General features: G+C 44.2%; 1 long non-coding RNA gene across 2 annotated transcripts; it reads left to right on the top strand.

The window, feature by feature from the left end:
* Positions 1 to 9,347: 9,347 nt before the first annotated feature.
* Positions 9,348 to 26,152, top strand: LOC129060660 (uncharacterized). Of its 2 annotated transcripts, XR_008527509.2 has the most exons (7): positions 9,348 to 9,724; positions 10,210 to 10,409; positions 12,868 to 12,972; positions 13,855 to 13,973; positions 14,556 to 14,645; positions 14,774 to 14,948; positions 25,925 to 26,152. It is a non-coding gene; the product is annotated as an uncharacterized LOC129060660 (long non-coding RNA). The 2 variants fall into 2 exon arrangements; XR_008527510.2 differs by lacking the exon at positions 14,556 to 14,645 and having other exon boundaries at positions 9,412 to 9,724.
* Positions 26,153 to 27,978: the final 1,826 nt, after the last annotated feature.

Below are 27,978 nucleotides of genomic sequence, written 5' to 3'. Positions count from 1 at the left end.
GTTTTGTCCTATTGGCCTGTGTTAACTCTAGGACACCCGATTCCTGGGAACCAGCCTGTGTGGCAGTCACAGAAGTGGTGGATGTGGCTCCCAAAGCAGTCCTTTCTCTGTGAGGCTGAGTATCTTGACTGTATGAAGGAGTCAGGCCTTTCCCCTGTAATGTTTTCTCCTCTTTACTACAGTGGCAGGAGCATCCCTGCGAGAGGCCTGACCCAGGAGTGTAGGCCAAGCAGCCAGGCCGGAAATCCAATGGGGTGTTCTTGGGGTGCAGAGGATAATTTGTGAAGGAAAAGGTGTCTTTGAAGAGGCAAGTGCGAAGATACCAGAGATGGGGTATTGTCATTTTAGGCAGTGAACTGACGATTTCACTTACCAGGGAGCTCCCATCATGGGCTCCCAAAGGCCTGACAACTGCTAGGCCCGCGGGCCATTAGCTCCACCTTTACGGAGGGGTTGCACTATGCACTTCAGAAGCGGCATGGGACATAGGAGCGGGCAGGCATGAAGGAAAGGACGGGATGAGGGAAGAAAAAGTGTGCGCTGAGCTGGAGGGTAAACCTAAATACCGCAACGCTGAGCCGGCTGTGAGAGGCTCCCGGCCTCTTGCAGTTTTGTGAAAAATCAAACTTCCGCCCAAGTCAAGAAGCCGGCATCTCGGGTAGGGGCCATGCCACAATCACTGGTTGAGATCTGCTGCCCGGGCCACGCTGGCTCCCCGCAGATAGGCGAGATTTGGGAACAGCCAGGATCCCCTCCGCAAGGGGGAACCGCTCTAGACGCCCAGAGCAGCGCAGTCGCAACGGGTGCCATCACCGTACATCCTGGGAGCTGCAGTCTCTTAACCGCTCCTAGCCCGTTGGTGGCTAGGCGACAGTATTACAATCCCAGCAAGAGCAAGGTTGGCGGCGGTGCGCGCCTCTCTAAGCATAGTGGAAGTTGTAGTCTCTTAACCACTCCCAGCCCCTTGGTTGCAGGACTGGAGGACTATAATCCCAGTATGCTCCTGGTTCGGGGTTGGGGCACAGCCATAGAAAAAGAGGCAGGACGGCCGGGCGCAGTGGCTTACACCAGTAATCTCAGCACTTTGGGAGGCCGAGGCGGGCGGATCACGAGGTCAGAAGATCGAGACCAGCCTGGCTAACACGGTCAAACCCCGTCTCTACTAAAAACACAAAAAATTAGCCTGTCGTGGTGTCACGCGCCTGTAGTCCCAGCTACTCGGGAGGCTGAGGCAGGAGAATCGGTTGAACCCGGGAGGCGGAGGTTGCAGTGAGCCGAGATCGCACCACTGCACTCCAGCCTGGGCGACAGAGCGACACTCCGTCTCAAAAAAAAAAAAAAAAAAAAAAAGAAGAAGAAAGAGAGGCAGGCGCTGGGCGCTGCACACCTCGCCGGGCATGTGAGGCGCTGTAGTCTCTTAACGATTCCTTGGTCGCCTGGCTGCAGGACTACAATTCCAGCAGGCACCGGACTCAGTGGGTGGGGCAGGGTGGTGTGGACCTGGCAAAGCAGTGCTGCCCGCTCACCTGCTGCTGCCCCCTCTTCATGGGTAGTGAGTTTGGAAAGGGATATGAGGGATAAAACTGGGCTGGACAGTGAGAATGGTGTGACTCTTGGAAGTACACCTGGCATTTGCCCAAACCTGGCGGGTCCCACCTCCGGCTGAGCAGCTCGGTTTCCTCTTTTTATCCTTACCCGCTGTTTTTTCCAGGGCATTGCGCCTCCTCCAGCCCATGGAGCCGCCTGCTTTCCTAAACTGCTACAGAAACTGGCCTGACGTCTGTCTGAGACATTGTACATTGTGTCACTGGCCTCTGCTTACTCCAGACACAGCTCCAGTTCAGCAGCATTTGGGAGAAATTTGCTGCCTCGGTTGCCCGTGTATAATTTCAGCTTTGCAGTGGGTAACATGGGCTGTGGTTTGGTAAAAATGTCAACCTCACTGACCCCTTTTTCGTGGAAGTGGAAGTTGAGATATGAGGGAGAGTAATTATTGGCTTACCCGCAATCTGCCGAAAGCAGAGGAGAAAGCCCCAGTGTTTCAAGGCATGTGTCTGGTGGGCCATTTTCACCTACCCATTTAATGGGCTAGGCCTCCAAAAATCAACCTAAAGGTGATGATTGTTTTAATATTTTACACACGTAATCATGGGCCTCATCTCACCTGAGACCTGACTGGTCAGTGTCTCAACGACATAGATGGTGACCAGCTCTCTCTGGAACAGATGGCGCTCCAGCTTTGTGGGAGCAACTTTCAAGGTGTGGATCACTTGGAGGTCATTTGAAACCTGTGAGGTTTAACATCTCTGCTTTGGATGGAAAGCTTATCATCTACAGCAGTCAGGGATGTAACTGAACTTGCTGGGACTGATCTGTTGAAATTTTCTGTCCAGATAGTGGAATCATCCAGGAGCACTTCTGCTTCCATGTAGCCTCTTAATAATTCATGTCCCTAAAATCCTATGTTCTCAGAAACAGTTGCTTTCAGTGGAGCGCGGTGGCTCACACCTGTAATCCCAGCACTTTGGGAGGCCGAGGTGGGTGGATCACCTGAGGTCAGGAGTTTGAGAACAGCCTGGACACCATGGTGAAACCCCTGTCTCTACTACAAATACAAAAATTAGCTGGGCATGGTGGTGTGTGCCCTAATCTCACCTACACGGAAGGCTGAGGCAAGAGAATTGCTTGAACCCGGGAGGCGGAGGTTACAGTGAGCCGAGATCGCACCACTGCACTCTGGCCTGGGTGACAGAGCAAGACTCCATCTCAGAAAAAATTTAAAAAAAAGGAAGAAAGTTACTTTAACAAAGTAGGTACCAGCTTTCCTGTTTTTATATCTAGCCTGTAAAAACCTAGGTTTTTACTTGAGAGGCTGAGCCACAAGAATCGCTTGAACCCTGGAGATGGAGGTTGCAGTGAGCTGAGATCGTGCCACTGCACCCCAGCCTGGGTGACAGAGCAAGACTTTGTCTCAAAAAAAAGGGTGACTAGGAGGATGGAAACCAGATCCCAACTGAGGAGAAAAAGGTTTTTTGGTTTTGGTTGTGTTTTTCTTGAGACAGAGTCTCATTCTGTCTTCCAGGCTGGAGTGCAGTGGCGCCACCTCGGCTCACTGCAGCCTCGACCTCCCAGACTCAAGCAATCCTCCCACCTCAGCCTCCCAAGTAGCTAGGACTACAAAAGCATGCCTCCATGCCCAGCTAATTTTTAAATTTTTCTTAAAGATGAGGTCTCCCTGCCCAAGCTGGTCTATGACTCTGTTTCTTGTTTTTTTTTGGAAACAGAGTCTCACTTTGTCACCCAAGCTGGAGTGGTACAGTGGGGTGATCTTGGCTCACCACAACCTCCTCCCCAGTTCAAGTGATTCTCCTGCCTCAGCCTCCCAAGTAGCTGGGATTACAGGCACGCACCACCACGTCTGGCTAATTTTTGTATTTTTAGTAGAGATGGGGTTTTTCCATATTGGCCAGGCTGGCCTTGAACTCCTGACCTCAAGTGATTCACTCACCTCGGCCTCCCAAAGTGCCGGGATTACAGGCATGAGCCACCATGCCTGGCCTATGACTATTTCTTGGGCCCTGCCCTTAAGGGGTATTGTGACGTACCTTTAGGTTAATCACTTAGGAATGTGACTTACTTCTGTTGCCTAGAACCTGTCCACAGGCAGCACTGTAACATGTTTCTGAGCCCATCACGTGGGTAATGTGACTCTCCTCTTCTCTTTTTGCCCTGCCCCAAGTGAAGATTGTGACATATCACCAGGCCCATTATCTAGGTGCTATGACTCTTCTCTCCTGCCTGGGCCCTGATTACAAGGGGGATTGTGACAACCACTGGGCCAAGCACCCAGATAATACGACTTTCTCTTCCTGTCTGGGCCTTGTCTACAGAAAAGATTAAGACATATCACTGGGCCAAGCACCCACACCCACATGATGTTACTCACCTGCCTGCATTCTGCCTACAGTGGGTATTGTGACATATCCCTGGCTCAGAACCAAGGTAATGTGACTCACCTACCTGGCTCCTGCCCACTGATGGGATTGTGACATATATGTAGGTCCAGCTCACAGGCATGATGGTAACTGCCATACGTGGGCCCAGCCAATAAGAGAGATTTATACTCATAGTTAGGCTTATTACAACAGGTATGCTTCTGGGTATTCTACATATAGAGAGGTCACAGACTATTAAGATGCTCATGCATATTTTATAAAGACCTCGGGTGGTACAAAGATGTTGTAACAGGCCAGTGCACATGTGAAATTGTGCCTCCCATAGGCACATCCAGCCAACAATTATGATTTTCACCCTCAACACATGCCTACAGCCCACTCTTGAGGTTCTCAGTGTCACACCTGGTAGCAATCAAAATTTGGAATTGCAATTCTCATATGTGGATTTGATTGACAGGTACAATTATATATATATATATTATACATATATATATATATATATATTTTTTTGAGACGGAGTCTTGCTCTGTCACCCAGGCTGGAGTGCAGTGGCACGATCTAGGCTCACTGCAACCTCCACCTCCTGGGTTCAAGCCATTCTCTTGCCTCAGCTCTTGGACAAAACTTCAGCACTCCTGTTAGGGTGTGTCTGCCCTACTAAGACACTGTGCACAGGTGGAGTTGAGGCTCTTATGTATGGATCCTGTCCACTATTGAGACTGTGAATTACATGGGTAGACTCAACTCACAGGAGGTGTTGACTCCCATACCTCCATCTGGGACATGTGCAGGATTAGAAATTTTATTTCTGGATCTTTCTGCAGGTATGATTGTGACATATACTTTTGCCTAGCACCTGATTGCTTTTATATTTTTGCCTGGGCCCAGTCCACAGTTGAAATTGTGACATATACTTGGGCTACATAGGTGATGTGATGCTCCTGCCTGGGCTCTGCCTTCAGGAGAAATTGTTACATATCTCTGGGCCAATCACCTGGTGATGTGACTCTCCCCTTCTTTCTAGGCCCAACTTATAGAAGGCATTGTGACAGATCTCTGGGCTCATGATCTAGGAGATGACTCTACACTCCTGGCTGGACTGTGCCTCACTGAAGATTTTGACATATTACCAAGCCCATAAACTAGGTGACATGACTCTGCTCCCTAGCCTAAGCCATGATTAAAGGGGACATTGAGACATATTGCTGTGCCCAGCACCCACGTGATGTGACTCTCCTTTCCTGCCCAGGCTCTGCCTACAGAAGAAATTGTTCATATCACGGAGTCAAGAACTCAGTTGATGTAACTCTCCTCCTGGGCCCTGCTCACAGGGGAAATATTGGCATATTCCTTGCCTAGCACTCAGGTGACGTGAACTTCTGCCTGGTCCCTGCCCATATGTGAGACTGTGACATACACCTAAGCCCAACTCACAGGCGTAATGATGACTCTCTTACCTGGACCAAGACAGTAGAAAAGATTTTGACTCTTCTAAATAATCTTATGGTAATAGGCAATTTACTGGGTCTTTGACTTGTAGAAAGATCAGAGATTACAACACTCGTGCATATTTTATAAAGTTCCTGCGTGGCACAGAGAGTGTCATAACAGGGCTCAGCACACAGGTGGGATTGTGACTCTCATAGGCACACACAGCCAACAGTCAGGATTGTCACTTTGCCACATGGACACAGCCCAGTCACTGCTGAGGTTCTGAATCTTACACTCAGAGACAGTCAAAACTTGGAATTGTGACTCTTATATGTGAATCTGTTCCACAAAAAAAAGATGACTCTCAGACAAATATTCAGCACACATGTGAGGCTGTTATTATTCTACCACAAGAAAGTCTGCAGGGGTCTTGGGGCTTTCATGCACAAGTCCAGTTCACCATTGATTTTCTGACTTGAAAAACTTGTACCCAACTCACAAGTGTTTACTCCCATACCTGAGGTTGGGACCAATGTGAGATTGTGAATCTAATCTCCAGACATTCCTGCAGGTGTGATTGTGACATATACCTTTGCCCAACTCCTGAGATTTGATTATTTTGCCCTGGATAAAATGCACAAGTGAGGCAGTGACATATATTTGGGCCACACACACTGGTGATATTACTCGCCTGTCTTGGCCCTTTTCTTAGGGGAAATTTAGACATATCTCTGGGCTTATCACATGGGTTATGTTACCATCTTTTTCTGCCTGAACCCTGTCCACAGGAGAAATTGTGATATATTTTTAGACCCATCACCTAGGTGATGTGGCTCTTGCCTTCTGCCTGGGTCCTGCTTCCAGTAAGAATTGTAACATATCGCTGGATCCTGCACCCAAATGTTGTGACTCTCCTGCCTGGGCCATGCCGACAGTGGGAATTGTGACATATTTCTGGGCCCAACATTTAAGTGATGATGTGACTATCATCTTATGTCCACAGAAGGCGTTGTAACATATCACTAAGCCCAGCACTCAGGTAACATGACTTTCCTGCCACATTTAAGTAATGTGACTATCCTGTTATGTCCACAGAAGGCATTGTAACATATCCCTAAGCCCAGCACTCAGGTGACATGGCTTTCCTGCCCATGGCACTGCATGCAAGGAGAATGTTGACATATCCCTGGCCCAGAATTCAGGTGATGTGACTCTTTTGCCTGATCCACACCCAGAGGTGAAATTGTTACATATACCCAGGCCCAGTTAGTAGAGATGATGATGACTCTCATATGTAGACCCAGCCAATATAACAGATTTTTTTTCTCTCCCAGCTAGACTTAGGGACAGAGGTAAGGGTCTGGGTTTTCTTATAAAAGGTCACAGGAGATTATGACACAAATATTTTATAAAGCCTTTGGGTGGTATGAACTGTGTCATAACATGGTCCAACAAGCAGGCGAGATTGTGACTCTCATAGGCACATCCAGCCAACAATGGGATTATCACACTTAAACCTAGACACAGCCCACTGCTGAGGTTATAAATCTCACATATGGATGCAGACCACAGTTGGAATCGTGACTATCATATGTGGATTTGGCCACAGGTCAAAGGGGAAGTCATTTCTTGACTAACTCACAGGCACATTGTTGTCCCTTATGTTTGGACCAAGCTAATAGAAGAGACGTTGACCCTCATTGTTAGGCTTAGGAAAGTGGGTATGGTTCTGGGTCTTCTACTTGTACAAAGGTCACAAAAAAATCACAAAAGTCATGCATAGAGTATAATGCCCTGCAGTGGTACAGAGAGTGTCAACACAGCCCAATACGAAGCTGAGGCTGTTATTCTCATATGCACAGCCAGCTGACGTAAGAATTGTCACCTGCACATATGGACAGATCCCACTAGTGAGGTCCTGACTTTGCCTTGTGGATGCAGTTGACAGTTGAAATTGTGACTGTCATATGTGGATCTCACCACAGGTAAGATTGTGACTCATTTCTGGACCCAGCTCACAAACATGGTGATGACTGTCATACCTGGACCCAGATGATAGAAAATATGTTGACTTCTGCCTGGGTTTAGTATAACAGATAATATCTTGGATCCATAAAAACATAAAGTTCTCAGAGCAGAATTCCACTCTCAAGTGTATTGTGTGAAGCTCTCAGGTGGTACAGAGAGTGTCATAACAGAGCCAAAATTATAGAGACAATTGTGAATCTCCTATGCATATCCGGCCAACAATAAGGATGGTCACTCTCCCATATAGACACAGCTCACTGTTGAGGTTCTGAATCTCACACCCAGAGGTGATGAAAAGTTGAAAGTTTGACTCACATACATGCATCTGGTCAACAGGTAGGATAGTGACTCTGAGACCAAGATTCAGCACCCTGGTGAGGCTGTGTCTATCTTATGGGGACACTGTTTGCAGGTGTGAATGGAGCTCTCATGCACGGATACTGTCCAGTGTTAAGACTGTGTCTCGTGTATTTGGCTGCAACTCACCAGAGGGGTCGGCTCTCAGACCTGAAGCTGGGAAATATGTAGAATTTTGAATTTTATTCCTGGGCTTTCCCGCAGGCATAATTGTGGCATATACTTTCACACAGCACCTAATTTATTTTACTAATTTGCTTGGGCCCAGCCAAGAGTTGGGACTGTGACATATACCTGGATCAAGTACCTAGGTGATGTAACTCTCCAGCCTGGGCCTTTCCACAGGGTGCATTGTGACATATCTTGGGATTTATCATCTATGTGATGTGACTCTACTGTCTTGCCTCATCTTGGCCTCCATTGAGAATTGTGGCATATTGCTGGGCCCAGTACCTGAGTTATGACTCTTCTTTGCTGCTTGTCATTTAGAAGGGATTGTGACATATTGCTGGGCCAAGAACCTAGGTGATGTGGCTCTCCTGCCTTGGCCCTGCCTTCAGGGGAAATTGTGACATGACTCTGGGTTTATTACCTTGGCGATGTGACTCTCACTCCTGCTTGAGCAAGCCCAAAGGGGTCATTGTGACATATCTCTGGGCACATCACAGAAGTGGTATGACTTTTCTCTCATTCCAGGACTCTGGTCTCAGTAGGGATTGTGACATATCATGGAGCCCATAACGTATGTAATGTGACTCTCCTATCCTGCCTAGGCCCTGCTTACAGGAAAGATTGTGACATATGGCTGGGCCCATCACCTAGGTAATGTGATTCTCCTTTTCTTCCTGTGCCCTGCCCCCAGTGAAGATTATGACAAATTTCTGGGCCAATCAGCTGTGTGATATGACTCTGTGCTCTTTCCTGGGACCTGCTAGCAGGGAGCATTGTGAAATATTGCCAGGCTCAGGAGCACAATGATGAATCTTTTACCTGGAATCAAGACATGTGCAGGATGGTGAAACTTATCACTGGACCTTTCCACAGTGTTATTGTGACATATGCCTTTGTCCAACATGCGAGTGATTTGACTCTCCAGACTGGGTCCAGTTCACAAATAAAATTGTGACATAAACTGGGGCAAAAATCTCGTAGGTGTGACTCATGTGCCTGGGCCCTACTCTCAGAAAGATAGTGACATTACACAGCACCTAGCACCTAAGTGATGTGATTCTTCTCTTCTGCATGGGGTCTGCCTACAGCGACACTTGTGACGTATCAATGGGCTCAGCACTCAGGTGATGCGACTGTCATTTTTCTTCCTGGGCCCTGCCCACATGGATAATTGTGACATATCACTGGCCCCAACTATCAGGTGATGTGACTCTTTTGTCTGGGACCTGTCAACAAATGGCATTGTGACATACTTCTTTTTTTTTTCTCCAGACGGAGTCTCGCTCTGTCACCCAGGCTGGAGTGCAGTGGTGCGATCTCAGCTCACTGTAACCTCTGCCTTCCGGATTCAAGTGATTCTCCTGCCTCAGCCTCCCGAGTTGCTGGGACTATAGGCATGCACCACCACACCCAGCTATAGTAGAGATGGGATTTTACCATGTTGGCCAGGCTGGTCTCAAACTCCAGACCTCAAATGATCCACCCACCTCAACCTCCCGAAGTGCTGGGATTACAGGCATGAGCCAGAGCGCCTGGCGTGACATATTTCTAAGCTCAGCACTCAAGTGCTGTGACTCTCCTGACTGGGCCCTCCCCACGAGGAGAATTGTGACATATCCCTGGGCCCAGTCCTTAGGCCACATGACCCTCCATTTTTACCTAGGCCCAGCCCACAAAAGTAATTGTGACATATCACTGGGCCCAGCATCCAAGAGATATTATTCTTCTGCCTAGGCCCTGCCAACAAGAATACTTTTTACATCTCTCTGCTTCAGCACCAGGTGATGTAACATGTTTTCTGGTTTGCACCCACAGGTTGTGGGTTTTGACATATACCTTTTCCTAGCACCTGAGTGATTTGCTTCTTTAGCCTGGGCTAATCCCACAAATACAATTTTGACATATACCTGGCACACCACCTAGGTGATGTAACTCTTGCCTTGGTGCTGTCCTCAGAGGGGATTGTAATATATCACTGGGCCCAGCACCTGGTGATGTGACCCATGTCTTTTTCCCTGGGCCCTGCCCCAGTGAGGATTGTAAATATCCCTGGGCCTTGTATCCATGTGATGTGACCTGGGCCCTGCCCACAGAGGCACTGTGACATCTCTGGGCACATCCTTTAGGTGGTGTAATTCTCCTTTTGTGCCCAAGTGCTGCCTTCAGGAAGGATTGTGACATATGCCTGGACCAAGCACCTGGATGATGTGACACTCCTGCATGAGCCCTGCCCTAAGGGGATATTTTTACATGTTGCTGAACTCAGCCTCTAGGTGATGTGACTCTACTCTCCTGCCTGGGCCCTGCCCACAAGGGGCATTGGAACATTTCACTTGGCTCAGCACCAAGAAGATGTTACTCTCCTACCTGGACCTCTCCCACAGGGGACACCTAGACAATGTGATTTTTCTTCCTGGTTCCTGCCCAGAGTTCAAATTGTGATGTATATCTGAGCCCAAAACACAGGTAAGGTAATAACTGTCATAGCTGGACCAAGACAATAGAGAGATTTAGACTTTTGTAGCTAGGCTTAGAACAATGGGTACATATTCCTGACCCAGCTCCCAGGTAACATGACCCTCCTACCTGGTTAGTGCTCACAGGTGGGATTGTTACCTATGTTTGGACTCAGCTGACAGGCGTGGTGATGACTCTCATACCTGGACTTAGCCAACAAAAAAAAATGTTGACTCTTGTACCTCAAAAGAGAAAATCAGGTAAGATGATGGGTCCATACCAGAATGAAGGTCTCAGAGCTGATTACAACTTTCCTGCATATCATATAAAGCTCTCCAGTGGTACAGAGAGTGTCATAACAGCCCAGCATATAGATATGATTGTGATCCTCATATGTACACCCAGCTGATAGTAAAGATTGTCAACCTACCACACGAACACAGCACACTGTTGAGGTCCTAAATCTCACAACCAGAGACAGTCAAAAGTTGGAACTCTGACCCTCATATGTGAATGCCATCCACAGGCTGGATGGTGACACTCATACCAGGATTAAACACGCCTATTAGGCTGTGATTTTTCTACCAAGACACAGTGTGCAGGTGTGATTGGGGCTGTCATGCACAAATCAAGTCCAGTGTTAAGATTGTGACTCATGGTCGGACGTGGTGGCTCACTCCCAGCACTTTGGGAGGCCGAGGCGGGTGGATCACCTGAGGTCAGGAGTTGAAGAACAGCCTGACCAACATGGAGAAACTCTGTTTCTACTAAAAATACAAAATTAGCCGGGCATGGTGGCGCATGCCTTTAATTCCAGCTACGCGGGAGGCTGAGGCAGGAGAACCTCCTGAACCTGGGAGGCGGAGGTTGCGGTGAGCCAAGGTCACGCCATTGCACTCCAGCCTGGGCAACAAGAGTGAAATTCCATCTCAAAAAAAAAAAAAAAAATTGTGACTCGTGTATTTGAACCCAACTCACAGGAGATGCTGACTGTCATACCTGGAGCTGAGACATGTGCTGAATTGTGAATCCCATTTGTGGATTTTACTGAAGGTGTGATTGTGACATATGCCTTTCTCTAACATCTGAGTAATGTGACTCTCATGTGTGGGCCCAGCGGGCATCAGATGGGATTGTTACATACACCTGGGCCAAGCACTTAGGTGATGTGACTCTCCTGCCAGGGCAAGCCCTGTACTATGGAGGATTTTAACATATTGCTGTACTCAGCACCTAGGTGATGTGATTTTTCTTCCTGATTCCTGCCCAGAGTTCAAATTGTGACATATATCTGGGCTCAAAACACAGGTAAGGTAATAACTCTCATACCTGGATGAAGATAATAGAGAGATTTTGGCTCTTGTAGCTAGGCTTAGAACAATGGTTACGTCCAGGGTCTCCTACTTGTACAAAGTTCACAGAAGACTATGACATTAACAGATGTCATATAAAGCTCTCGGGTTGTACACAGAGTATCATAACAGGACCCAACACAGAGATAAGATTACTCCTGTCCTATGCACACCCTGCTGACAGGATTGTCACCCTCACACATGGACAGAGACCAATGGTGAGATCCTGAATCTCACTTGTAGGCAGAGTCTAGAGTTGGAATTGTGCCTATTATATGCATATCCAGCCACAAATAAGAAGGTGACTCATTTCTGAACCCAGCTTACAGGCAAGGTGATTACTTTCATACTTGAACCCAGCCAATAAGAGAAGTATTGACTCATGTGCCCGGGCTTAATTAAGGCAATGGGTAGTATCAAGGGATTATACCACCACAATATTTCAGAGCAGACTCACACATACCCTATTGAACTCTCTGTGGTACAAAGAATGTAATAACAGGGCCTAGCACACAGATGAGATTGTTGCCCTTGTATGTGCATCCAGCCAACAGTAAGGATTGTCACCCTCTCACATAAACAAGCCCACTAATGAGGTTCTGAATTTTACATCCGAAGGAAGTTGAAAGGTGACATTGTGACTCTCCTATGTGGGATCTGGTCCACAGTTAGGAGGGTGACTCTCAAACTAAGATTCAGCACAACTGTGAGCATATGGCTACCCTACTGAGACACTGTTCACAGGTGGAGATGAGGCTCTCATTCATGGATCTTGTCCACCATTGAGATTCTGTCTCACGTACTTGACACAACTCACAGAAGATGTTGACTCTTATACCTGAACTCTGAAAATGTGTGGGATTATGAATCTTATTCATATACCTTCCTGCAGGTGTAACATATACTTTTGCCCAGCAGTTGATTGATTTTACTGTCCTCTGGAAGCCTAGCTAACAATTGAGGGTTGAGATTCTGAAATATACATGAAGCAAGCCCCTAGGTGATGTGACTCTCTGACGTGGACTCTGCCCACAGGAGACATTGTGACATGTCTCGGGGCCCATCACCTAAGTGATGTGACTCTACTTTCTTGTTTATGTTGTGCCTCCATTAAGGGTTTTGACATGTCACTGACCTCATCAGTTTGGGATATGACTCCTCTATTGACTGTGTCCTACCGACCAAAACAACTGTGACATACAGCTGAGCCCAGCACTTAGGTAATGTGACTCTCTTTTGCTACCTGTGCTGTTTCTAGATAAGGGATTGTAATGCCACTGGGCCAAACACCCAGGTAATTTGACTTTCCTGCCTGTGCCCTGCCTACACTGGGCATTGTGACATATCACTGAGCCTAGCACCCAGGTTATGTAACTCCTTTTTTTGTACTGTCGACAGAAAGGATTGTGACATATCCCTGGCCCATCACCCAAGTGATATGACTTTCTTGCCTTCTTTTCACACACAGGTAGAACTGTGACTTCTACCTAGGCCCAGCACACAGAAATCATGATGTTTCTCGGATGTGGAAACACCCAATTGGAGAGTGACTCTCATAGACAGGTTTAGGGCAAATGATAAGGTCCTGAATCATCTACTTTTAGAAAGGTTACAGAAGGTTCCTACACACACACATATATTGTGAAGTCCTTGGCTGGTACAGACAGCATCATAATACAAACCAGAACACAGGTGAAACTGTGACTCTGATAGGCACACCCAGCAGAAGATAAGGATTGTCACTCTCATGCATAGACAGAGCCTACTGGTAAGCTCATGAATCTCAAATACACATTAAGTCCACAGTTGTAGTTGTGACTGTTACATGTAAATCTGGCCACAGGTGGGACGGTGACTCATTTTTGGACCCAGCTCACAGGCACGGTAATGACTTTAATACCAAGACCCAGCCAATAGAAGAGATGTTTACTTCAGTAACTAGGCTTAGGGCAGCAGGTAACATCATGGCTTTCTTACTTGTATGAAAGTCACAGAGCCTTACAACACACAAGCATATTGTACAAGGCCCTCAGGTGGTAAAGAGAGTTTCATAACAGGGCCCAGCACACAGATGAAATTGTGACTCTTGTCTTTGCTCTCAGCTGACAGTAAGGATTATCACCTTCCACATGGACACAGCCCATTTTGAGGTTCTGAATCTTACAGCTGGAGGCAATTGAAAGTTGGATGTGTGATTCTCATACATGGATCCAGATCACGGGTAAGATGGTGATTTTTGAATCAAGATCAAACACCCTTGTGAGGCTGTGTCTCCCCCATTAGGACACTGCTTGCAAATGAGGTTGGGGCTGTCATGCACAGATCCTGTCCATTGTTGAGACTGTGACTTAGGTACTTGTACAGAACTCACAAGAGGTGCCCAGCACCTGATTGATTTTACTTTTCTGCCTCGGTCCAGTCTAAATGTGGGATTGTGACATATACCTAGGCCAAGCACATAGGTGATGGGACTCTCCTGCCCAGGCCAGTCTCTCAGAGTTGGTTTTGAAATATTTTATTCACCAATCACCTAGATAATATGACTCTCCTCTCCTGCCTGGGATCAGCCCATAACGGGTACTGTGACATATTACTGGGTCCATCACCTAGGTGACATGACTCTCCCCTGCTGCCTGGGCCAAACCCCCATTTGGAATTTTGACATATCCCCAGGACTATCACCTAGGTGATATGAATCTCCTCTTTTGCCTTGGACCTGCTTGCATGGGGAATTGTGACAGATTACTGGGCCCATCACCTAGTAGATGTTACTGTCTATTTTTTACCTGGATCCTGCCTACAGAAAGGATTGTGACAAATCAGTGGGCCAAGCATCCCGGAGATGTGGCTCTTCTGTCTTAGCAATTCCTATAGTTGGGATTGTGACATAAACGTGAGTCAAGCATCTGGGTAATGTAACTCTTCTTTCTGGACACTTTTCTCAGAGAACATTGTGACATATCTCTGTGCCCATCACCTAGGTCATGTGATTCTCCTTTTTTTCCTGGGCTCTGTCCACAGGGTAATTTGTGCCATACTGCTGGACCCAGCACCCAGGTCATTTGACTCTCCTGCCTTGGCCCTTCCCACAGAGGGCATTGTGACATTGAGTGGGCTCAGCAGCCAGGTGATACGACTTTCCTGCTAGGACTCTTCCAACAGAAGGGACATTGACCTACTCAGGCTCAGTATTCAGGTGATGTGGCTTTCACTCCTAGTCCCTGCTTGCAGGTGGTATTGTGACATATAACTGGGTCCAGTTCATAGGCATGCTGATGACTATCATACATGGACACAACCAATAGAAGAGATTTTGACTCTTCTAGCTGGATTTATGACAATGTATAATGTCTTCAGTCTCCTGCTTCTGGTAAGATGGCAAAGTATGAGCAAGCTTATGCATATTCTATAATGCCCTTTGGTGGTACAGAGCATGTCATTCCAGAGCCCAGCACATAGCCAACAGTTAAAATTGTCAATCTCACACATAGACAGAGCCCACAGTTAAGGTCCTGAATGTCACTAGTAGATACAGTTTACAGTTGGAATTTTGACTGTCATATGTGGATCTGGCCACAGGTAAAATGGTGACTTATTGCTGGACCTAGCCCACAGGCATGGTAATGACTCTCATATCTAAACCAGTCAATAGAAGAGATGTTGAATCTCATCCCTAGACTTGGAGAAATGAGTAAGATCATGGGTTCATATAGGCACAAAGGTTTTAGAGTGCATTGCAAGTCTTACACATATATACAGCCGCAGATGGTGCAAAGAGTAATAATATAACAAGGCCCAGTACACTGTTGAGATTTTGACTCTCATATGCATACACTGCCAACAGTAAAGATTGTCACACTCCCACATGGACACAGCCCACTGTTGAGGTTCTGAATCTCACACCCAAAGGCAGTCAGAAGTTGATATTATTACTCTAATATGTGGATCCAGCCTGAGTCTCTGACCAAGATTCAGCACCAATGTTAGGCTTTAACTCTCCTAATAGGTGCTGTCTGAGGTTTGGCTTTCATGCATGGATTCAATTTGCTGTTGAAATTGTGACTTGCAGCTTGGTGTGGTGGCTCACGCCTGTAATCTCAGTACTTCGGGAGGCCAAGGCAGGTGGATCACCTGAGGTTAGGAGTTTGAGGCCAGCCTGGCCAACATGGTGAATCCTGGTCTCTACTAAAAATACAAAAATAATCTGGGTGTGGTGGCACACACCTGTAATCCCAGCTGCTTGGGAGCCTGAGGCAGGAGAATCACATGAACCCTGGAGGCAGAGGTTGCAGTGGGCTAAGATCACACCACTGCACTCCAGCCTGGGTGACGAGAGTGCAACTCTGTCAAACTAAAGAAAGAAAGAGAGAGAGACAGAGAAAGAAAGAAAGAAGAAAGAAAGCAAGCAAGAAAGAAAGAAAGCAAGAAAGAAAGAAAGAAAGAAAGAAAGAAAGAAAGAAAGAAAGAAAGAAAATGGTGATTTGCATTCTTGGACACATGAGGTTTGTTAAAGTTCACGAGGTGTGTACTTTTATACCTGGACCCAGAACATGTGCAGAAATGTAAATTCCATTCCTCGACCTTCCCACAGGTGTGATTGTGACATATAACTTTGCCCAGCCAGAATTTGACTGATTTGACTATACTGCCTGAATAAAGCCCACAATTTGGGTTGTGACATATGCCTAAAGCCAAAAGCCTCAGTAAGGTGACCCTCCTGCCTAGTCCCTTCTCACAGGTGGCATTGTGATATACCTCTGGTCTCATTCCCAGATGATGTGATTGTCATCTCCTGCCTGGGCCCTGTTCACAATGGGGATTGTCATGTATTGCTGAGCCAGGAATCATGTGATGTAATCTTTCAGCCAGGGTTCTGCCCACAGGAGGCATTGTGACACATCACTGGTCCCAGCACCATAGTGATGTGAATTTCCTACCAGCACTCAACTCACAGAGGGGATACTAATATACCCCTGTCTGAGTATTCAGGTGATGTGACTCTCCTGCTTGGTTCTGCCCACAAGTGGGATTCTGGCATATACCTAGGTTCGGATCACAGGAATAATAATGACTGTCATGTGAGAGCCCAGCCAATAGAAGAGATTCTGACTCTCATAGCTGAGCTTAAAACAATCAGTAAGCTTCTGGGTCTCCTAATTGTATCACAATTACAGAGGACTTTGACATTCATAAATATCTATAAAATACTTGCATCATATCAGAGCTTATTACAGAGGTAAAATTGTGCCTGTCAAATGAGGCACACTATCCAAAAATTAGGATTGTCACTCTCACACCTGGACAAAGCCCACTGGTGAGGGTTCAGCAGTCCACAGTTGAATTTGGGACTGTCATATGTGGATCTGGCCACAGGTCAGAAGGTGACTCATTTCTGGACCCAGCTCATAAGCATGTCAATGACTCTCATACCTGGTCCCAGTTAATAGAAGAGATGTTGACTCTTGTATCTAGGCTTAGGGCAAAAGATAAGGTCCTGGACCCAAAAACAGGATAGGGCAATGGGCGTGATCCTACATTTGGGATTGTAACAAACACCTGGGCAAGCACAAAGGTCTCAAAGCAGATTGTGAGTCTCACATGTGCCATATAAAACCCTCAGGTGGTACAGAGAGTGTCATAACAGGGACCAGCAAACAGGTGAGACTGTGACTCTCATATGCACACCTGGCTGAAAATAAGGATTCTCACCCTCTCACCTGAACACAGCCTCCTTACAACGTCTTGAATCTCACACTCAGAGGCAGTCAAAAGTTGGAATTGTGACTCTCATACGTGAATGCAGTCCACAGGTAGGGCGGTGACTCTCACACCAAGATCCAGCACCCCTGTGAGACTGACTTTCCTACTGGGACACTGTCTGCAAGTGGGGTTCGGGCTCTCATGCACAGAGCCAGTGCACTGTTGAGGTTGTGCCTTGAATACTTGAACACGTCTCACAAGATATGTTGACTGTCATAAGTGAAGCCAGCACATTTGTGCGGTTTTAAATCTTATCTTTAAACCTTTCTGAAGATGTGACTGTGACATATACTTTTTCCCAGCATCTGATTAATTTTATTCAATTGCCTGGGCCCAGTGTACATTGAGATTGTAACATATACCTGGGCCATGCACTTAATTTATGTTTTTCTTCTACATGAGCCCTGTCCTCAGGAGAAATTAAATTATAGTGAAGTGAGTCTCTTTTTCTGCCTGGGTCTTGCCCTTAGTTGGGATTGTGACATATCACCAGACCTTTAACCCAAATGATATAACTCTTTTTCCTGGGTTCTAATTACAGAAGGCATTGTGAAATATCTCTAGACCCATCACCTAGGTGATGCGACTCTTCCTTCCTGCCTGAACCCTGCCCCCAAAAGGCATTGTGACATATCACTGGGCCCAGCTTCCAGGTGATGTAACTGTCCTGCTTTGGCCTTGCCCACAGGGGGGTATTGTGACATATCGCTGGGCCCACCACCTAGATGATATGACCCTCCTGAATTGCCCCTGCACTAAGGGGAGATTTTGACCCTGCCCAAAGTGGCAGTTGTGAAATATCTCTGGCCAGCACCCAGGTGATGCAACCCTTGAGCCTGGTCTGTCTCCACAGTTGGAATTGGGAAATACACATGGGCACAGCTTACAGGTGGAATGATGACTCATACCTGAAGATATGACTCTTGTAGTTAGTCTTAGAGCAAAAACTAAGGTTCTGGGTCTTCAACTTGTAGGATGGCCAGAGACTATTATGACTTGCATGCACATTGTATGAAGCCCTCAAGTGCTACAGAGTGCCATAATAGAGCCCAGCACACAGGGAAAATTGTGGCTGTTGTATGCAAACTCAGATGAAAGTGAGGATTATCACCCTTCCACATCAACAGAACCCACTGTTGAGGTTCTGAATCACACACCAAGAGGCAATGGAGTTGGAATTGTGAATCTCATGCATCAATCCAATCGACAGATGAGGTGTTAACACCAAGTCCAGGATTTAGAACACCAGGGGGCTGTGCTTCCCCTATCAAAACACAGTCTGTTGGTGAGATTTGGGCTCTCATGTATTGATTTAGTCCACTGTTGTGATTGACTTGCATACTTGAACTCAACCCACAAGAAGTGTCGACTTTTATACCTCTAGCTGTGTCCTAGAAAATGTCCTGGATTGTGAATTTCTGCTACTGACTCGGTCCAGGTATGAGTTCCATTGCTGTTCCTGTGAACTGGGTTCAAAAATGAGTCACTTTCTCACCTGTGGCTGCACCTACATATGACAGTCACAGTTCCAAGTCTGGATTGCATTTGCATGTGAGATTTAGGCCTCACCAGTGAGCACTGTCTATATGTGATGGTGACAATTCTATTCAGCTGGATGTGAATATGAGTCACAATCTCAACTTTGTTCTGGGTCCTGTTATGACATTGTATTATTTGAGGACTTTACACAGTACGCCTTGGTATCATAATACACTATGACCTTTATTTAAGTAGAAGACCAAGGACCTTGCCTGTTGCCCTAAGCCTAGATATCAGAGTCAAAATCTGTTCTCTTAGCTGGATCCAGGTATGTGAGTTATCACCTCACCTGTGAGCTATGACCATGTATATGTCACAATTTCACCTGTGGGCAGGAACCAGACATGAGAGTCCTATCACCCAGGTGCTGGGTAAGTGATGTCACAATGCTTACTTGGGCAGGGTCCAGGCAACAGAGGAGAGACACATCACCTACATGACTGGCCCAGCGATGGGTGAAAATCCTCTCTGAGAGCAAGGCCCATTCAGGAGAGTCATATCACCTAGCTGCTTGGCCAAGCAACATATCACAATGACCCCTTTGCACAGGACCAAGACAAGACAGTTCCATGACCAGGGAGCTGGGTCCAGCTATATGTCACAATTCCTTTTGTGGAAAGTGCCCAGTTAGAAGAGCAGAGTCACAGCACCTAGGTGATGGGCCCAGAGAGATGCCACAATGCCACTTGTGGGCTGGGCCCTGGGAGAAGAATAACATCACCCGGTGCTGGGCCCAGCAATATGTTGCGATCCCAACTGGAAAAAGGTACCAGGCAAGAGAGGAGAATCACATCATCATGTTGATAAGCCAAGATATATTTCACAGTCTCCCCTGTGCACATGTCCCAGGCAGAAGACTCGAATTACCTTTTTACTTAGGCCAGTAATGTCACAGTGCTTCTTCAGGGCAGGGCACAAACATGATAGGACAGTCATGTCATTAAGTGCTAGGCTTGGTGATATGTCATAACCTTACCTGTGGGCAGGGTCCAGGCAGGAGAGAAGGTTTACATCACTTAGGTGCTCAGTAAAGGATATATTACAATTCCTTTGAGGGAAGTAGCCAGGCAATATAATCATATCACCTAGGTGCTTGGCCCAGGTAAAAGTCACAAGATAACTCTGTGTTGAGCCCAGAAGGACAATGAAATCACTAAGGTTCTAGGTAGAAGTGCATGTCGCAATTCAACCTGCAGGAAGGCCCAGGAATGAGACTCCCAATTCCACACATTTCCCCACTCCAGGTGTAAGAGTCAGCAACTCCTGAGACTTAGGTTCAAGTACATGAGTCACAATCTCAACAGTGGATTGCATCCTGCCATGAGAGCCCCAATCCCTTCTCCAAGCTGTGTTCCAGTAGAGGAGTCGCAACATCAATGGTGTGCTGAATCCTGGTTGGAGAGTCCCCACTTCACCTGTGGACTGGATCTGTATATAAGAGGAGAGATGTTGACTCTCATGCCTGGGCTTAGGGCAATGGGCATGATCCTACATTTCGGATTGTAACAACAACTCTTGACAGCCCCTGGGTGTGAGATTCAGAACCTCAATTGTGACCTGTGTACACTTGGGCATGTGACAATTTCTACTTTTGGCTGTGTATTCATACAAGACTCTCAATCTCACCTGTGTTCTGGGCCCTGTTATGAGACTCTCTGTACCACCTACGGGGTTTATTCAATATGCATGGGTGTCATAATTCTCTGTGATTTTCATACAAGTAGAAGACACAGGACCTTACTCATGGCCCTAGGCCTATCTATGAGAGTCAAAATCTCTCTCTTTGGCTGGGCTTATGTGTAAGAGTTATCATAATGCCTGTAAGCTGAGTCAAAGTATATGTCACCATCTTAACTGTGGGGATGCACGGGCAGGTGCAATGAGAGTTGAGATGGGAGGAGGGTTATGATGTCCTCTGTCATGATGTAATTATTATTTTGGGGCTGTTTTTAGATATTGTCAAATAAAATAAGTTTAGATGTAGGTAAGAAGTAACTTTATTCTAAAGTAATGTTGTGGCCGGGCACAGTGGTTCATGCCTGTAATCCCAGCATTTTGAGGGGCGAAGGAGGGTGGATCACTTGAGGTCAGGGGTTCAAGACCAGGCTGTCCAACATGATGAAACCCTGTCTCTATTAAGAATACAAAAAATTAGCTGGGTGTGGTGGCGGGTGCCTGTAAATCAGAGCTACCCTGCCTGGACCAGTATCTGTAGCACTAACCAGTCTTTTCACCAACTGGGTACTGTTTTCTACCCATAGGTTTTTTTTCTTTTCTTTTTCTTTTTCTTTTTTCTTTTTTTTTTTTTTTGAGACCTAGTTTCACTCTTGTTGCCCAGGCTGGAGTGTAATGGTGGGATCTCGGCTCACTGCAACCTCTGCCTCCCAGGTTCAAGAGATTCTCTTGCCTCAGCCTCCCAAGTAGCTGGGATTACAGGTGCCTGCCACCATGCCTGGCTAATTTTTGTATTTTTAGTGGAAACTGGGTTTCACCATGTTGGCCAGCTGGTCTGGAACTCTTGACCTCAGGTGATCCACCAGCCTCGGTCCCCACAAAGTGCTGGGATTACAGGCATGAGCCACCGTGCCCAGCCCCCATAGGCTTTTTATAATACGTTCCCTTATTCTGCCTTTTTATTTTCCACAAACACTCTTTCACAAACCCAAGTCCACACCTCTGTGCCTTAATACAAACCCTACTGGAAATCAAATGTCCATGAGTTCAGGATAAATTTTTTTGACCTGCTTATTGTAAGCATAAATACAAAATAAAAATAAGACAATCATTCAACTTCAAAACAATAAAAGGAATTAACTCCTCTTTTCTTAAAAAAAGTTTAATTTAGATACCTTTTATATGTAAATTCTTTCTCTGCTTTTAATATTTTTTGTTGTCCTTTCAGTATGTATGAAGTCTATTTCTTTTGTAATTTTTATTATTTTTTCTTTTTTCTTTTTTTCTTTCTTTCATTTTTTTGTTTTGTTTTGTTTTGTTTTGTTTTGGACAGAGTTTCACTCTTGTTGCCCAGGTTGGAGTGCAGTGGTGCCATCTCGGCTCACGGCCACCTCCGCCTTCCGGGTTCAAGTGATACTTCTGCCTCAGCCTACAGAGTAGCTGGAATTACAAGTGCCCGCCACCACACCTGGCTAATTTTTGTATTTTTGGTAGAGATGAGGTTTCGCCATGTTGGCCAGCCTGGTCTAGACCTCAGGTGATCCACCCACATCAGCCTCCCAAAGTGCTGAGATTACAGGCGTGAGCCACGGCGCCTGACCTATCATTTACTTTATTATGCTAACTTTGCGATTATTTAGTTGTCCTTTTTCAAGTATTTTGTGGATTAAAATTATGTTTTTTATTTGACATCTTTTCCTTTTCCTTAACATGCAAAAACAGCACTATAAACTTGTGATTTAGAACTGTTTTGTGGTTTGTTTGTTTTTTTTGTATCCCAGGAGTTATTGTATGTTGTGTTTCTATTTTCTTTTTTCTCAATACACTTTCTGATTTCCCTTTGCTTTTTCTCTTTGACCCATTGGTTGTCCAAGAACATGTTGTTCACTGTCCCCATATTTGTGAGTTTTAAAATTTTTATTTGGCTATTATTTTCTAGTTTTATTAAACTGTAATTTTAAAAGTTGATAGAGCCAGGTGCAGTGGCTCATGCCTGTAATCCCAGCAGTTTGGGAGTCCGAGGAGGGTAGATTACCTGAGGTCAGGAGTTTGAGACCAGCCTGACCAACATGGTTTACTAAAAATACAAAATTAGCTGGGCATGGTGGTGCATGCCTGTAACCTCAGCTACTTGGGAGGCTGAGGCAGGAGAATCGCTTGAACCCAGGAGGCGGAGGTTGCAGTGACCTGAGATCACGCCATTGCACTTCAGCCTGGGTGACAGAGTGCAACTCTGTCTCAAAAGCAAAAACAAAAAAACTTGATATAATTTTAATCTCCAAATTTGAAAAGAGTTTGTTGTTTTTGTTGGTCCAACATATGATCTATCTTGGATAATGTTCCATTTGTGCTTGATAAGAATGTGTATTCTCATACTGTTACATGAAATAGTCTACATAAGCCCGGGGGGTACAGTTGTTCTTCAGCACTATCCAAGCACATTGTTTTCTTTCTAGCTTTCTGTCTGAATAATCTATTGTTTTCAGTAGAGTAACAAAGTCCTCTATTATTGTCATATTTGTCTGTTTTTTAAAGTTCTGTTTATATATGTTTATATATTTATGTGCTCCAATGTTGGGTTCATATATTTTTTAATTGTTAGATTCTTTTGACAAATTATCCTCTTATTATTAGAGAGTGATGTTCTTTGTCTGTTGGGACAGATTTTTTTTCTAAAAGTCTATTTTGTCTGATATAAATATAGCCACTCTTACACTCTTTCAATTATTATTGGTATGGATTTTTAAAATTCTTTAACCATTAACATATGTATGCCCTTAAATCTAAAATATGTCACTTGTGTGAAGCATACTGTTAATTTAAAAAATCTAGTTAGACACTCTGCGAATCTTTTATTTTATTTTCTGCTTTAATAACAGAATATCCTAGAATTGTTTTTTTTAATTAATTAATTTATTTATTTGAAACAGAGTTTTACTCCTGTTGCCCAGCCTGGAGTGTAATGGCACGATCTCGTCTCACTGCAACCTCTGCCTCCTGGGTTTAAATGATTCCCCTGCCTCAGCCTCCCAAGTAGCTGGGATTACAGGCGCCTATCACCACACCCAGCTAATTTTTATATTTTTAGTAGAGATGGAGTTTCACCACGTTGGCCAGGCTGGTCTTAAACTCCTAACATCAGGTGATCCACCCGCCTCGGCCTCCCAAAGTGCTGGGATTACAGGTGTGAGCCACCGCGCCCGGCCTTAGAGTTGGTATTTTCTAAAAAATAGGAGTTTACTTAGCTCACAATTTTAGATTATGGATGTCCAAGAGCATCCCATTGACATCTGATGAGAATCGTATTTCCACATCACAAAATGGCCAAAGGCATGAGGATGACTGAAGGTGCACACCAGAGAGCTTACTTTTATAATAGACCGACTTTCCTGCCGACTAACCCACTCTGGAAATAATGACATTAATTCATTCATGAGAGTAGGTCCCTCAGGACCTATTATCTTCTTAAACGTCTAACTTTATAATTTTATAACAATAGCAGTTAAATTTCAACATGAAATTTGAAGGGGACATTCAAACCATAGCAATGTGTTTTTATTAGATAAATTATTTGATACTTAAACAATTATTGATAGGTAAGTACTTTCTACTGCCATTTTGTTAATTTTTGTCTGACAATTTAGTATTACACTTTAGTATTTTTGCCATTACTTTTAATGGCAAAAACTGCAATTACTTTTGCACCAACTTAATAATATCTTTTTCTTTTCATGCTGTCTTGTGTTTTGTTGAATTTTTTTTGTTTTCATTGTTGTTATATGCTTTGATTCCTTTTCCTTCCTTCCTTCCTTCCTTTCTTTTTTTGTTTGAGACGAAGTTTTGCTCTTGTTGCCCAGGCTGGAGTGCAATGGCACGATCTCAGATCACCACAACCTCTCCTTCCCAGGTTCAAGCGATTCTCCTGCCTCAACCTTCTGAGTAGCTGGGATTACAGGCATGCACCAACCACTCCTGGCTAATTTCGTATTTTTAGTAGAGATGGGTTTCTCCATGTTGGCCAGGCTGGTCTCTAACTCCTGATCTCAGGTGATCTGCCCGCCTCAGCCTCCCAAAGGGCTGGGATTACAGGCATGAGCCACTGCGCCCAGCCCCATAAGTCAGACACTTCTATTGCCTATAACAGTTACTTATGTGATATTTACCTGTATAAGTATTGCCCCATTTTGTTTATTAATTATCTATTTCTTTTCTCGGGTGGTTGTCAGTGTTTTATTGTATAGATGAGTAGTCAAAAAGGCAGCCTAAAATTACCGTCTATTTATTGTCTGAATATATGTTATTGTGTGAGAAAAACACTTGTTATTTAAAGCAATTTTTAAAAATGTAACTTTTTTGAGAGATGTAAATATTTGTGATTAAAAAGATAAAAGTACCATCTTAAACATTTTAAAGCTGTATACTTAAACTATATGTTGAGTGCTTTTAAGTATATTTACATTATTTTGAAACAGATTTCTAGATCAATTTTATCTTTAAAAGGTACAATTTGGCTGGGCGCAGTGGCTCACACCTGTAATCCCAGCACTTTGGGAGGCCAAGGCAGGTGGATTGCCTGAGGTCAGGAGTTCAAGACCAGCCTGGCCAACATAGTGAAACCCTCTCTCTACTAAAAATACAACAAATTAGCTGGGTGTGGTGGCAGGCGCCTGTAATCCCAGCTACTTGGGAGGCTGAGGCACGAGAATCGCTTGAACCTGGGAGGCTGAGGTTGCAGTGAGCCAAGATCGCACCACTGGACTCCAGCCTGGGCAACAAGAGTGTTACTCTGTCTCAAAAAAAAAAAGTGCAATTTAATATCCAATAAACTGTCTTCTCCTTCTCTCTTTTCTGCTTCCGAAGAACATCATTTTACTTTCTGTTTTGTCTGCCTCTTTTTGACTATCTTATTTTAGTCAACATATTTTTTTCCCACATAAGTTATTCTGCTCTCAGTTCAGATTCATCAGGAAATTGAATCATATCCAGAAGAATTAAAACTGAAAGACCAATACATTTGTTAAAGCAATGCAGATTGTCATACTAATAAGCTCTAAAATTTCGAAGGCTTAGCAAAATAATACATTTTCTGCTTAAATCACCATCCCCTTTGGTTTATTTCTGGTTAAGAAAACTTCTTTGTGATTATTCAGAGATTAGATTTTTAAAAAAATTTTCTATCTGCATTCTCTGTTTCTTCAGCCAATAGATGAAAAAAGATTCAAGGAAGACACATTTGCTTTTTATTCACACATCACTTCCTGTCACTATGCTGACCAGAGTCAATGTGAGCAGAGTTGAGAATAGCAGTTTTCTGGCAGGAGAGCCGCTTCTCAGCGAAAAATGACACAATAAAAGTATAAACCTTTCATGGAAGGCTCACATATTTTCAGCAAATTAAGCATATGCATGAATAAAATTCTTGTGGTGAAATAAAGATTCATTTTATTGATTCCTATTGAGCTCAGGTAATACTGGATGAAAAGCAAAAAAATTATTTGAAATAGAAATATTGTGAATAAAGTTATTCTGTCAATTAAAGTAAAAATATTTTAATCTCACACTTGTCATCTTATGTATAGTTGTACAATATCAAATGCTACTTTTTATTAACAATTGTACTTCATGTAAGTATTCCATTTATATCACCCTTCTTCACTGTTTCAATGCCTTCTGCACTTCATATCAGTGAAAAACAGGCCGGCTGGTGCCAGGAAATGGATGTGGTGCTATTGCTACTTTAAGAGTAATGATGAAGAGCACTTGTCTGAATTGTTCCCATGTGGCCAACACTGTTATTTGGCCCAAAGTACACACACTTCTTATTTTCCTCTAAATTTACTGATGAAATAAAATTCTTAGCTAAGAAAGGCTTGATCTCATTCAAATATGTTTTATGAAATTTGGTTGACATTTCAGTGTGTCTGACTTAAATGGAATATTGAAAATTTTCATGAATCCAAATAGAGTGTTACACATGAACAATCTTTTACTAAAAGCCTTTCTGAGGCAGAGCAAGATTCATAAAATTTCTTTATAATATAGAAGAAATGTGTTAACTATGTTCCCAGTAATCAACTCTGAACATTGAGCATCTCAGTTCCCAGTATTCACCCTGAGGTATTCAGGAGAAATTGGTATCTCTGTAAGAAGACAGAAAAAGATGTTTGGGGGAGGGTCACAACATTGTGCATAAATGCTTTCTACATGCACCTGTTAGGATCTTAATCTAATTGGTCTATCATTTGCATGGCTAGATAGTTACTGAATGTAGTCATATTATTTTGGTTTTTGCAGCTAATGACATCTGTTACCTATAAGTTTCATACAATAACTTGCTCAGCTGAAACATGAATCTTTTGTTAATTTACCCTAAATTTAGGAACTAGATTTGCAATTTCCAACATTTCAAAGTTAAAGCAAATCAGAGAAGAGTAATGTTTGTATGTAGTATGCATTTTCTTGCCCAGCTATCAAAATTCTTCTCGTATTGCTTTTAACACTCTAGGCAGCCACCTAAAATATATTCCATCCTAATTTTTTAGCCAGGATATTAGATTTCAAAAGGTCAAGGACTTAATAATTGGGCAAAGCCAAAATCTTGTCTTTGCTTCTTGACCATATCAAAGAGCATGGCAATTATGCCAAGCCATTGAAAGATGTGATTCTGATGACTTTTATTTTATTTCAAATGTTTTCTCTAATTGTTAGTCCTATTGCATTAATCTAAAAGAGAAACTATCTACATAACAATTTATGCATTCAAGAAATATTCATGTTAAGGTGTTTGAAGTTCAATATTGTGTTACAAAAGAGTAGAATTCTTTAAAATTAGAAAGTCAGATTATTATCAATAAATTCATTATTTTTTCAACATTTTCCAATGTTGAAATTAAAGAATTGGGTATGCTTTTTCATAAGTTCAGTTCTAGGAGGGTACTCACTGGTCTGCATGGTATTTTTGTCATAAATTATGTAAAACTGAGTTACCAGAATGGTGCAGAAATGCTAATTTAATCAGAATGAGAATGAATTCAGCCGTGTTGGTAGACTATTAGTATCCCAGCGGCTGATCATTTACTTCGGTTGTGTAGACATTGCTTCCTAATGCCAGTGAGCCCTTTCAACCAAGTTGCCTTTGTTTCCCATTGATGTGGTCATGTTCTGGTCTCTGTTTTTCTTAAGCCATCCCAGATGAGGGGTGATTGTTTCTTGCATAAATGAGATTCCTTCTTTTTTCTCTGCCATGAGATCCT

Source organism: Pongo abelii, chromosome 6 (assembly GCF_028885655.2).
Source record: "Pongo abelii isolate AG06213 chromosome 6, NHGRI_mPonAbe1-v2.0_pri, whole genome shotgun sequence".
NCBI classification, from domain to species: domain Eukaryota; kingdom Metazoa; phylum Chordata; class Mammalia; order Primates; family Hominidae; genus Pongo; species Pongo abelii.
The sequence above is the reverse complement of the archived record's forward strand: the minus strand, read 5'-3'. Positions and strand labels throughout refer to the sequence as shown.